This window comes from Cyprinodon tularosa, unplaced genomic scaffold (assembly GCF_016077235.1).
Source record: "Cyprinodon tularosa strain WSP-4 unplaced genomic scaffold, ASM1607723v1 ctg446, whole genome shotgun sequence".
NCBI lineage: Eukaryota > Metazoa > Chordata > Actinopteri > Cyprinodontiformes > Cyprinodontidae > Cyprinodon > Cyprinodon tularosa.
Genome location: NW_024039170.1, coordinates 116,906 through 130,844, shown reverse-complemented (window position 1 = coordinate 130,844; position 13,939 = coordinate 116,906).

The following is a 13,939-nucleotide window of genomic DNA, read 5'->3' as shown; positions in this document are numbered from 1 at the left end:
GCCGAGTGTCCAGACACAAGTTAGTGATGACTGCTGCCTGAAATCACGGCGCCTTTGACACATATGTGAAGATGAGTAATTGTATCACTTATTGCATTTCAAAATGATATTGTCAAAGAAGGATCTTACTGAATATACTTATTTAATGGGAAGCAGAAAAGGACAATTCTCAATAAGGGAAAGAGGTGAACATATCTAGGAAGTGGCTCCCAGAAAATTTCTACTGTTTAAACCTACTTTATCTACAATAGTTAATGAATCAAGATGAGTTGGAAGCTTTAGTCTAGTTTAGCTGCAGTCGTACCAGGAGGGATTGAACTTTCAGCAGAGATGAACAGGTAGAAAAGCCTCCAGAGTTTGCTGTTCAGTCAGAATGACTTAATAGGCTGTGTGCATGGAGGAAATTAGTCTGCATGGCCGTACTACTATTCAGTAGAATCCATCATGCTGTGGGCCTTTTTCACTCAAACAAAAGATCACAACCTGAAAAAAAACATGTTGCATTAAAATCCTGGTGGAGACTTCTTATATTCTCACCATTTAAAGTAGGAAATTAAATGCTTCATAATTAGCAAAACAAAGATACACTATATTGCCAAAAGTATTTGCTCACCCATCCAAATTATTGGAATCAGGTGTTCCAATCACTTCCATGGCCACAGGTGTATAAATTCAAGCACCTAGGCATGCAGACTGTTTTTACAAACATTTGTGAAAGAATGGGTCGCTCTCAGGAGCTCAGTGAATTCCAGCGTGGAACTGTGATAGGATGCCACCTGTGCAACAAATCCAGTCGTGAAATTTCCTCGCTCCTAAATATTCCACAGTCAACTGTCAGCTGTATTATAAGAAAATGGAAGTGTTTGGGAACGACAGCAACTCAGCCACGAAGTGGTAGGCCACGTAAACTGACGGAGCGGGGTCAGCGGATGCTGACGCGCATAGTGCGAAGAGGTCGCCAACTTTCTGCAGAGTCAATCACTACAGACCTCCAAACTTCATGTGGCCTTCAGATTAGCTCAAGAACAGTGCGCAGAGAGCTTCATGGAATGGGTTTCCATGGTCGAGCAGCTGCATCCAAGCCATACATCACCAAGTGCAATGCAAAGCGTCGGATGCGGTGGTGTAAAGCACGCCGCCACTGGACTCTAGAGCAGTGGAGACGCGTTCTCTGGAGTGACGAATCGCGCTTCTCCATCTGGCAATCTGATGGACGGGTCTGGGTTTGGCGGTTGCCAGGAGAACGGTACTTGTCTGACTGCATTGTGCCAAGTGTAAAGTTTGGTGGAGGGGGGATTATGGTGTGAGGTTGTTTTTCAGGAGCTGGGCTTGGCCCCTTAGTTCCAGTGAAAGGAACTCTGAATGCTTCAGCATACCAAGACATTTTGGACAATTCCATGCTCCCAACTTTGTGGGAACAGTTTGGAGCTGGCCCCTTCCTCTTCCAACATGACTGTGCACCAGTGCACAAAGCAAGGTCCATAAAGACATGGATGACAGAGTCTGGTGTGGATGAACTTGACTGGCCTGCACAGAGTCCTGACCTCAACCCGATAGAACACCTTTGGGATGAATTAGAGCGGAGACTGAGAGCCAGGCCTTCTCGTCCAACATCAGTGTGCGACCTCACAAATGCGCTTCTGGAAGAATGGTCAAAAATTCCCATAAACACACTCCTAAACCTTGTGGACAGCCTTCCCAGAAGAGTTGAAGCTGTTCTAGCTGCAAAGGGTGGACCGACGTCATATTGAACCCTATGGATTAGGAACGGGATGTCACTTAAGCTCATATGTGAGTCAAGGCAAGTGAGCAAATACTTTTGGCAATATAGTGTATTAGAGTTAGGGTTGCCAATAACTAGTTTTTTTTTTTGTTTTTTTTTAAGTGAATAATTATTTCTTAATCAGGCTTTTGTTTTCTGACTATAAGATCATGCTACTGTGGTAAAAGACATTTGTTTAAAACATTTTGCACACAGGTTGAAGGTTTACTGGAGTTTAGAGCTATCGGGTTATTCCTGTCAAATGTGTGGGCACTGGAGTGCATCAGGCACAAGAAAAACATCTTAAATCAGAAAGAAAAATCAAATGTTTTATTGCTTATTTATTCCTGAGATTTTCATCTTAGGCACAATGTTTTCATCCTTAAGTATTTAGTAGGATGGATAACATGAAAAACATGATTTGAGCAGATTAATGGAATGCTTTTTTTTAAAGCAATAAAGCCAATAATGTGAACATGTTACCAATATTGTAATTATTATTTTTTGGATTTAGGTTAACATTGAATTTTACCAGTTTGTAAAAAAGTTATTACTTAAAAATAAATAATAACCATAACTTGATAATGCAACATTCAGCACAAATTCAATAAACATATTATCTGAGGAGACTTTAAAAGAGATTAAAACTACACATGGACTTACTAGACTATTGACATTAAAGATTAATTAATGGTCGACTGATTAATATAATTGATTGCAGCTAAATGTGGTTCATTACACCATTTGGAAGCAATTTCCTTTCTTAGGATACGCATTGAGTCGTTAACTTTGTAGCTGTCCGTTGTTAGAAAACTTGAGGCGACAGTGGAAAGGAACAACTATAGTATATAACTGGAAATCTAAAATGTTCTGCCCACTTTCAAATACAGCTAACCGGGAATAATTACATTTCTCTCAATATTTGATTTCAAATATTTAAGGAAATGAACAATATTAGACAAAATGTAGAGTAGAGTATTAGTATGAGGAATAGTTCTCAAATTGGTTTGGACTACCATTAATTGAACAAATAGTGCTCCATAGAGGATAATTCTTATATTCATCGATTTATGAATATGATACTAATGCTATTTTTGACTATTTAAAAAAATAAAAAGCAACCTAAATTACAAGATTTAAAATAATAACACTGTTAGATATTAATATCCACTGCAGTTAAAACTTCTTGAAAGGACTCTTTGGTACAAACCTAGCAATATAATGACTAGCCACAAAACGCTTTGTTAGATCACTGCCAAATCAGTAGATGATTGGATTTATTTCATTTAAAATAGCTAACATTAATGGCTGCTACAATCGAATATCTGCTGCGGCTCATTTTTCTTTGGCCAATTTTGGCCAGCTAATCTGTGGCACATTTTCAAATAATGACTTAGTTTAAGAATTGTTTTCTAATTAAAAGTTTTCCTCAAATTTCAGTGAATTAGTTGGAATAATAAATCTCTATTCTTTTAAAGCAACTGAGGAAGGTGCTTATTGCTCCTTAAGTCTTTTAAAAATGTCAGTTGTATGTTTGTAATCTCAGAATCATCTCGTCCCCAGGCTTTTATAAATATAAGCTTCAATTCACAATTTAAACTTTAACAGATCTCTTAAATGTTTAATAGGGACCATGTGAAACAGTCAAAAGCTCCACAGATAATAAAATATGTGTTTTCATTAAAAAAACAGCTTGTTTTCCTGCTTTTCAAACATGTAAGAACAGCCACTCTTAGCCATGATTGCAGCACCTTTGGGGTCTTTAATATGAAATCATCATATCAATGTGTTTTAACATGTAGGAGATCTTAAATGGTCAACTTTGTTTAAGGAAAAGCTTGCATAATTTGTTTGTTTTTTTTTGATGATACCTACAGTAACAGCATTTGACCTGACTTATTTATATACAGTGCTCTATCTATAAATCTTTCTGGAGGCTAATAATCATCTCTCCTTAGGTAACGATGGACTCTGATTCTTTGTCTTGTGTAATTGTGTGCAGTGGTGGCACCTTATGTGTTGACGGTTTTATATGGAGTCCTGGTTTATATAGCTGATCTTTAAACAACACCCCTTGTACATGATGAGAAGCTGACCCCTTACATACCCTGTATCATCTGCATATGGGTCAGTATATTCTACAGAATAAGCTGTGGTGCAGTATATCTAAGCAGTATCAGTGTGTACTAGTATTCAAACCTGTATACTCTCAAAATGGCATTCATGTTGTTCAGTCTGTGTGTGACGAAGGGGCTTGAAGGTCCCCCTCAGCTCTGTGGCTGCTGATTAACCAGCCACCTCCCCTCACTGCATGTGATAAAGAAACGCCTGAGCCACCTTTATCTGCCTTCTTACACAGCGATTCCTGCTTTCTGCTGATGTAACAGCAGGTGGCGCCCTGTGGAGTAGAAGTCATGTGATGGTGAGCTTGAGCCAGGTTTCTGTTAGCCATCTGTATGGCTTTTTGGGGGGTTTCAGGCTGCCAGTCCAGGTGTTGCTATCAATGAAAAGAGAAGTTTGTGTTTCGGGGATCTCCTTCAAAGTATATTTGAAGGAGTCTTGAATGTGCCTTGATAAGCGTGGAGTTTAGCCACGTCGTGTGGAGAAACTTTTGGACGTGTGATGCCCATTGTGCGCGCACGCAGATGAAGACGACGATAGAATGTTTCTGGTGCTGGCTAGTCCGAGTTCTGCTTTTTGTATCTAAGAGTCAAAAGCTTTGTGATACAAAGGAATGTCTTTTGTGTTGTGTACAGCGGGGCCTGTTTAGCCTCTCCTTTTCTTTTCTCTTGTCGGGGTTCTAGGAAGATGTTGCATCTTTAGAGCGACTTTTCTACTCTTTGCTGTAACTTGTAAACTATTTTTCAATTATTATGATGATGAAGCTGTGTTCCTGTCTGTTGTTTATTGTCTTATTGTCATCTTTGTTTTCCCAAACATGAACCCTCTCTCCCTTTCAAAAATAGGGCTTGTAGACTACCGTGGGAGGAAGTGTTGTGGCACACTCCGGCAATGTTTGGGAAATCAAGGAAGCTTCTTTTGTTAAATGGTCGGTGAAATGATCTCTCTCCTTAGCGAGGAGCCAAGCAGCCGTTTCCACATGAACCTGAGTGGGACTCCCCTCACTTTCAATGTGAATGTGGGTGAATTTTAATGTCTTTTTAAAATAGAGTAAAAAAAAAAACACTCATCAGCCTTGAATCAATTATTGGCTTTGATTGCAGCGTTAATCGGCTGCTTTTCTTCAGAGGCATTACTTACACGGCTCCTTGGGGTTGAAATATGCAACAGAGAGCGGCGACTGACCCTCTCTTTAAACAGGATCATCTCACTGGCTGTTTTTATATAAATACAATCACATAGACCTCAAGAACTCAATGACTGTCGCACTGGATTTTTACACCTTTTTTTCAAACTGTGTACTACTCTGGTCTTACTGTATTTCTAATGCTGCATGTGCATGCGAATAAGGAAGTTATAGACTTGATATAAATGTCTGCTATTTGTGCTGTAGCACCATAAATGGGTTGAGAAGCAGCCAATGTCACCCCATTCTGGTTTAAATCTAACTGGATGCCCACCATGTGGAGGATTTTACAGCTGATAAGCTTTCTATCTTGTGATCAACCTTAAACAGCCATTGTATTAGAATCATTCTAGCTGTTTCAGTTTGTCAAGCGGTCTCAACCATTGTGGGGACCAACAGATCTATGGCGGCTGCGTGGATCGGGTGTTTGTCAAACGTGCAGAAATGTGTGTGGACATGTTCTGATTTCACAAAACTCCTCTAAATCATTTACCGTCAACAAAGCAAAGCAAAAACTCATCTGAAGCGTGTTTGAGCACTTTGCTTGGCAGACGCTGATATCCACCCTCCAAGGCTTGTTACAATTCATTTTATTTTTTATCCCTTGAAAGCCTCTAAATGTAAATATTTTATATATGTCTCTGATCTGTAAACCCTAATTGTAGATGCAGCCTATTTTCCTTCTGCTCGGTGCATTTGGTGGCCCAGCAGGGCTGTAAAATGTCAAACACGACCATATCTGATGTTGCACATGGATGGGTGAGAGCAGTAGAGAGGGTAGAGGGAACTATATTATATACAGTGGAGCTCAGGATTTCGTTTGATTCACAGGCAGGAATTTTATGTTGCAGTCAAAAGTATTACTAAGATGTTAGAAGCAAAGTAACGTTTATATTTTAATGAAATGCATTCATTATTGGTGGGGGACGTTGATGGCATTAAGAGATAAAATATCTTTTCACCAGAACTTTAGAAAGGAAAAAAAAAACTGTTACTATTCATAAAGATCGAGATGAAACACATATATTTTACATATTTTTCCTGACAGTTGGAAAAACTCCATATGTTTGCAGATGCTACGAGACTGTGCTGACGTTTTTACGCTTTTTGTTTTTAGAGACACAGCTTTTACACGTATCGCACTGAAAATCCTATAGAAAGAGATGTGGGTAAGTACAGTAGGGCAGACAGTTTTTCAGGTAGTTTTCTAGTCAGGGTTTTGTGCAGCTGCTGCTTCAGTAACACCCTTGATTACATATAAGGTCTTTTTATTCAGCTTCATGCAACACATGTCAGTTCCAAACACTTGTCACCGGCGCTTTATGGAGCCCAGGAAATGCAAGATGCTGAGACAGAAACAGAGGTTCAAACAGATTTGCTAATGAACGTAGTTTTTTCAGGGAATACTTGATGAGGTTCTTACTCCTAGAATCTTCTGCAATAACCTCATGGAAAGATGCACCTCCTTCCTATAAAAACTGTCCAGACACCATTAGTCTTGTCGTGGTTTTATTCTTTCATTTAACTCCAGTTCTGACCCAACTAGCTGAAATCTGGACCCTTATCTTTGAAGAGTTGGAGTGTGACGTTACTTTGGTTGACAGTAATGGCCCCTGGTTTAGTCTGCTCATTGAGGTATTTCTGTCCACACATTACAGCTCGCAGACTATTTCCATTCATTTGGACCATTTTCTGTAAAACGAAGTTGACTTGCTTAAAACATCCCAGTAGATCAGACTGTAGATCAGTTCATCCTACACCAGCAGCCACAACTTTTTAAAAGTCATAGAAAAGTCTGATTCCTCCACACTTGCATGCTCAGTTTGAGTCTTTATGGAGGCTATTAAAACTAACTTACTTGGTTGTGTTAAGGTTTAAGATGGTCTAAAACAACTGGTGTCTTTGGCATGGCCTCCTTTAAAGTAGAGATTCTTGATCTCAAACTGTTTATTGTTAGATAACAGTGGTGGGGGGACTTCTTAGATGAACAGTCTTCATGCTGATTGATTAATTGATAAGCTAGACACTCCTGTGACAGATTCTCCACCTGATGTCGCCAGCTGCGTTTCCATTACCCATTTTTGCAATTGCGGTGCGTCTAATATTTAAAATACAAGTAAACTTCTATATGAATAACTTTGTTGAAAAAACGTAGCAGCAGTGGATGTAAAAACCTGAGATGTATCCATATTTCCGCCACAGCTTAGGCACTAGGGATGGGAATCGAAAACCGGTTCCTGTTAAGAACCGGTTCCGTATTTTCCGATTCCATGGCATCGTTTGGCAGCTCGCTGAACGATTCTTTTTTCGATTCCCGCAGCACCAGAGCCTAGAGCGCCGGCTCTGGGGAGCACGACTTACGTCACGTTTTTTACGTAAGTTACGCAAGTTACGCAAGTTGGAAGAACTATTCGAGGAGGAAGACAACGAGCTGCGGTCACTTTGTGAATCAAAGCCCCGTCTTTCCTTAGCCCAGAGGGTAGATCAGGAAATCCAGCTCTGTAAAAGCTTGCCCTCCATCCCCTGCAGGGATAGCGCCACACTGTGGTGGTGGAAGAAGCAAGATACGCTGCCCTTGCTATCTGGACTGGCTGAAAACTACCTCTGTGTGCAGGCTTCCTCCACCCCATCTGAGAGGGTGTTTTCCACGGCTGGAGACACCATAAGCGCTGAAAGATCCCGTATCCTTCCAGAAAAAGCAGATATGCTCATCTTTCTGCAAAACAATTGTTAATTTTCCCTCACTGCAAAAACGATCTGAAATTAAGTAAAAATATCTTAAATCAAGTGTATTTACCCTTAATTTGAGCAGGTAAATAAGACAGTTTGCCAATGGAATGAGTATTTTTACATTTAAAATAAGATAATTAGATAATATGCACTTGAAATAAGACAATGCAATAGTTTTTTTCTTATTTCAAATGTAAATTGTCTTGTTCCATTGGCAAAATGTGTCACTTACTTACTCAATTCAAGAAAAAATGAACTTATTTTAAGAACAAATGACTTATTTAGATTTACATTTTTTGCAGTGCTACTACTGTTTTATAATTAGTATTTTTTGTTATTTAAAATAGGTTATTATCCCATCATTTGTTATTAGACATTGTTGGTTATTAAGTTTGTTCTTGTATTCATTTTTCATTTAAACACAGATGTTACTCCAGTTTCACATTTCCTGTGGACATCTTGATCTTGTTGAGTTTGTAAGATTGTGCAATAGTTAAGTAAACAAAGTTGATTCTGATAATCAAACTGTTTGTTCTCCTTTTTCCCCCAAATTGGAATCGAAAAAAGAATCGATAAAGAATCGAATCGTTTCATAGAATCGAAAAGGGAATCGGAATCGTGAAAATCTTTTCAATTCCCAACCCTATTAGGCACATTGTGCGTTTGGTCGCAAACTAAATGTAAAAATACTCAGTCTCATTAAATATCAAAATATGCTGCACCATCATCCTCCAACTACTTCCAGTCTTCTTTTTTTCTTCATCTTTTTCTTCTTTCTTTATCTTTTTAGAAGGCAGTAAGGTCCAGTTCAAGATCACGCGACTCACCATGTGAAAAAACTGTTTCCATTGCATTTAAGCAAAATAGAACAATTTCGATACTAACCAAAAAAAAAAAACATACTAATCGAAATGCAAAAACTGCGAAGCAAAAAAAAACAACGTGATTTTTGTTCCATTTTGCAAATTTATTTTCATAATTACTATTCCAGCAATTCGATGGTTAATGGTAGCACAGCTAGCCCTGTTCTCTAAAGATCCAAATGTTTAGACATGGCTTCGTAAACCTCTCCAAATTGGAAAAAGTCAGAATTAGTTTCTAATCTATTCTTGAGTTTTTTTTTATATCAGGTCAAACATTTAACTTAGTTTATTTCTACTAGTCTTGCTGCAATGAGACCTGGTCCTGGCAAATGATATGTGAATTACTATAATCCATGATTTATCAAAAGTGCGGTTATTTTTTCTAGTAGGTCCAGTTGGGATTTACATCTTCATCATCTTTGAAAAGCAGCTATTTTGTATTTACTCAGGTCACAAAAGAAGAGTAGAAATTTGTTAAGCTAGTTAATGTTTTCTTTTTCACAGCTTTTCAAGGACTTCTCTTTTTATTTCTCCACCTTGCACTCCCTGGGCTCCGTACAGTTTCACCGTCTCAGATCCTTCCACACAAACACTCACACTTGGACGTAATATCTTGCAGTCAGAACAGTTTGCTCCCTAGCTGTCTGACATATGTCCCTGTGGCTTTGGGTCTCACCCAGAGATGACATGGAAGCTCCTCAGGTCTGCTTTGAGAAGCTCTGCTCTGGAGCTGTAAGCTTTTCACTGATGCAGAGTCATTTCTGTGACCTCCCAAGGTACGTCCCATCTGCTCAATGTAACGTTCACACCTCCTCCCGGTTGTTTTGGTTGGTGGAAGTGAACCCAAAAAGCTTGCCGTGAGCGTCTCCAAACAATCTGACCAAATGGTTCTCATTTTCACAGCCATTATGCACATTTCAGCAAGCAAGCTGTTGTGCCTCCCATGCTACCAGCTAGAAGACTGACAGAGCTTAATAAGCCCCCCACTGGCACTATTTGCGCCAATCTACCTGCCACTAATCATTAACATGGTTAACTGCAGCGCATACTTAGACCAAGCTAAGCTTTATGGCAGTTTCCATGATGCAGGGTTGCTTCTCTGGGCTGAAAGGATGAGATTTGCTTCTAAGCAGAAGCATGCAGGGATGGCAGGGAATTAAGGCCTCAGTGAGAAGCAGTCGGTGTTTGTTAGAATGACGCATGGAGGGAGCAGGAGGCTCAAGCTGTAACGTAAGCTGGCTTTAATCGCTGCCATCTAATTCCTGGCTCCTGTGCAACAGGTTCAAAGTTAGGGAAAGAGATCTTCTTTACAAGTAGAGCCAATCTAGATGTTTAACACAAGGTGAGATTGCTTTAAATTCAACTGCAAGATCTGTCTTAAATTGAAGAAACTGTTAGGTAATTATATATTCTAATACAAAGAGGAACTGTGCAAAAGGCCTGTTTTTAAAGATTTACTTAGTCTGATTTAAACAAACCTTAGACTGAGGAAAAGGGGCGAGAGGGAGGGGACACCCCGACATGTTACCAGTCAGTCAGAGACTTGTTTATAATCTAACCAGCCTATAAAGTGAACTTTATCCCTTGGTTTTTATGATGCCTTAAACACAGGTGTACTCTAGTTACTTATTACTGAATTCCGAAGACAGTTATGTTTATGGTTCTTCCCCGTTCAACATCAGTGTTAACATGAGCAAATGGGAAAATAGTCATATGTTCTGATAAACTGTTTTTCAAACCTACCGTTATTTAGAATTTTGCTTGAGAGAAGTACATTTTAAGGTAGGGGACAGAGGATCAGGGGGTTTTGTTCATTTTGCTTTCAGATTTCAGTTTAGCCTTGAATTTAAAAAGAATAATCTTTATATAAGATGGTGTGTTAAAACTATTAAAGCTATTTCCAACCTTTTGACCTCTTCATGCTGAGCCACCTGTGCAAAGCTGACGTTCAGATAGGAGTTTGGCATCAACCATCACTTTTACCTCAGCAGTTTGTTCCAAAAAAAAAAAGAATCATTTAAAATTATCCCAAATAATGAATTTGGGATTTGGACCTCACACACAAAGCCATGTTTGAAATGAATGTTTACTTTCTGCACATTTTAAAGGATTTGCTTCTCCATAACACACCCTAACAGCCATCAGTGTCACACACTGAGTCAGTCTGGGAATATCTATCACACCAACATATATTATATATATGTATATTTGCAATATATAAATATGCTCTTTAACAAAGTGTATATTCAAAGGCACCTCGGATGTTTCCTTATATTCTTTAACAAAATATATCAAAATGGATTCTATCAGTATATGATGATTTTCTTTTTCTACATAAGAAGAATCTGACTGTTAACTGTAATGTCTTCTTATTCCTGTGAGCTCTGTGTGTAGAAACTGCCATATCTCTCGTTGTAAACCGTGTTTTATTATTATAATTATCATTTTTTGCGTTTTCTGGTGATGTTGTTGCTGTTTGTACAGTTCAGGCTTTCTGCAGAGAAATCCATCCTGCAGCATCCAGTTATAACTGAATAAAGGTTTTTGGCAGCTGTTTGTTAAGAACTGTACATGTGCCATTTTCTTCCTTTTTTTTTTAGCTATTGTTGCCAGTTGGTGGTGGAGTGATATAGGTCATATGGGTGGCTGTCCAGGGTGCTATTAGATAGGGGAGGAGGCCTCTTACTAAAAGAAATATAACTTTTATGACAGTTGCTTTGTTTGCATGCAGTCAGTAGATGTCCTTCTAAGAATAGTTAGTTTATTTTAGATTATGTGAGACTCTGTACTCCAGATTTAGATGTTTTATAGATTCGGATTGGTTGCAGAACGCAAAAGCTTTTTTTTTTTTTTTTTTTTTTAAAAAGCTCTAAAAGCTTTTTTTTAAAAATACATCAAATATATGCAAAGTGTAATTATTAACCATGTGAGCTATTCTTGCTTAATTATTTGAAGGTATTAAATCCCCCTTTTTTCTTGGTTTTTAAGACCTGAGCAGACATCTGAGAAGGTCCTAAAACCTAAACTTTAGGAGCCAAAATGTTAATGTAAATATTGGTTCTTCAGTTAGTTTTCACCCTTTTTCTTTTAAGCATGGCGCTTGATAGTCAGGTCATGTTCCTTTTCTTCTCCAGTCTTCCCAAACATTGTGAATAATCCATCTTCCAGTCCTCTGCAACAAAACTTCAAGGACCTTCTGCCGAATACCAGTCTGTCCTTTTGGTTTTTATAAAGGAAAGCAGCTTTTTTAACTACAAACATGCAGATAAATCTTTAGATTTCGCTTGGGTAACCTCAGCATAAGCAGAAAAGGCATTGACACTAATGTTAGCACACTCCTATGTTGCAGTATAGTTTCACCTTTTACATGAGAGCTGAAAAAAATTCTAGAATCAGGAAAGACTTCCTTATGTTCGATTGGATGTAAAATAAACAAGTTCTCACTGCTAATTATGCTTATTTGCAAAAGAGCTGAGGTGGTTGCAATCGAAAAACTTAAGTCACAAGATTTCCCTCCAAATTCAACAAAAAGTTAAATTTTCAAAAAAATAATGTATTCTGAAAAAAGTTCAGAATTATTGATCTGAGGAACATTCCAAAACCAGACTGTTCATATTGAGGTTTCTTTAGATGTTAGAAATCTTATGTATTGTAATAAACAGTAAGCAAAGAGCTAGAATGTTTCTAGAAAGACAACTGGAAGCAGGGAGCTCTAGAGTTAAAGTAACAGGGCCTGCATTACAGGAATGTGGCAAAAACAGCAATCCACAAGTAGATTTCCTAAGAGGCAGGTGGTCAAATTAGTTCAAGTATCTTGAAAGTATCCTGGCAGCAGCCAATGAGGTCTAACTTTAGAGTGAGGCATAAATTAAAGAATTCACAACAGTCTTTTACTCCCTGACTGACCCAAAATACAAAAGAACAAACCTGTTCTGACTCGTTCAAGAGTTTTCCAGGCCAACAAATCAGACATGGAAGTGGACCAACAGAGCATCTGCAGAAGAATAACTTTGCTAGTGAAGCATGGTGGTGGCATGGTGATCCTCTGGGGTGGCTCTGCTTTTTACCAGGAAACCATCAAAAAATCCTTAGAGAAAACTGAAGCACTGGACTTTCCAACAGGAAATTGATCCAGTAAGTATATTTAAAAACAGCAGTATTAAAGTGTTTTCTTTCCACAAGGTGTGTTGGAAAATATTAGTGTGGCCATTATAATCTTCTGACTTGGTTAATATAGTTTAGGTGTCTTTCAAATCTCACCAGACAGTTTTTTTTCCACAAACTGCTCTTTGCCCATAAGGAGCAGGAAAACTGCCAGCAGATGCCTTTGAATCACATGTGTAACAGGTCATGCCAGCAAAACCATCCTATAACATCTAAACATACTAATCACGAAGCGACTGGGTACTTTGGAAACATCTGTTGTCATTAAAAGTGAACCTTTGTGTTAAGTTTGAACACAGGTCTCTTATAATTTTGATTTTTTGTTTTATTTGGGGCACCTGTGGACTAATATAGTTGGATCGCAAAGCAGTAAATTCAATTCCAGCTTTCTTTAGGGCCACATGAGCAAGGCAACACGTTCACCAAGCTGTTCTAGACACATATTGTATGCCATCATTTTAATCAATACTCTTGCTGTAAGTTGGAGGAGGAATAAGCCCCTGAAATAAACACTAATGCACAGAAACAACAGTGCACCAGTCACATTAGGCTACATTTCAGTCAAATCCTCATGCAGCACCCTTTTCCTCATAGTCAGAAGCTTATTGGGAACATTGCCTCCTCAAGAGGTCTACTTTAACGCAACAGGCAGCAGTTGTGAGGAACCAATAATGCAGCAGCCAGCTTTCAGGCTCCGGGCAGTCTGGTTGAGAATAGAAAATAAAGCTCAAAAGTAGGTGGCACTTCTGTGATTTGCTACCCTCGTGTGGTCATCAAAGGTACTGCACCTGAATTAAATTAAACCATCATCTCTACGGAAGAGGATTAGAGCCTCTGTAAAAATATAAAAAGCTAACAAATTTTAAAATTTTATTTCAGTTTACTATGGGAAAGAAGTCAGAATTCTGAGATTACAGTTAAAATTCTGAGATAAAAGTCAGAATTCGGACTTTTTCCCCATATTAAACTGAAATAAAATAAAAAAATCAGTTAAGCTTTTTTATTTTTTCAGTGGCCCTAATCCTCTTCCGTATGTTTTTATTGTGTATTTGCAGTGATTTTCAGATGAGTCAAAAGGATATTTTGGGGGGGTTACGTGTCAAAGATAAAACC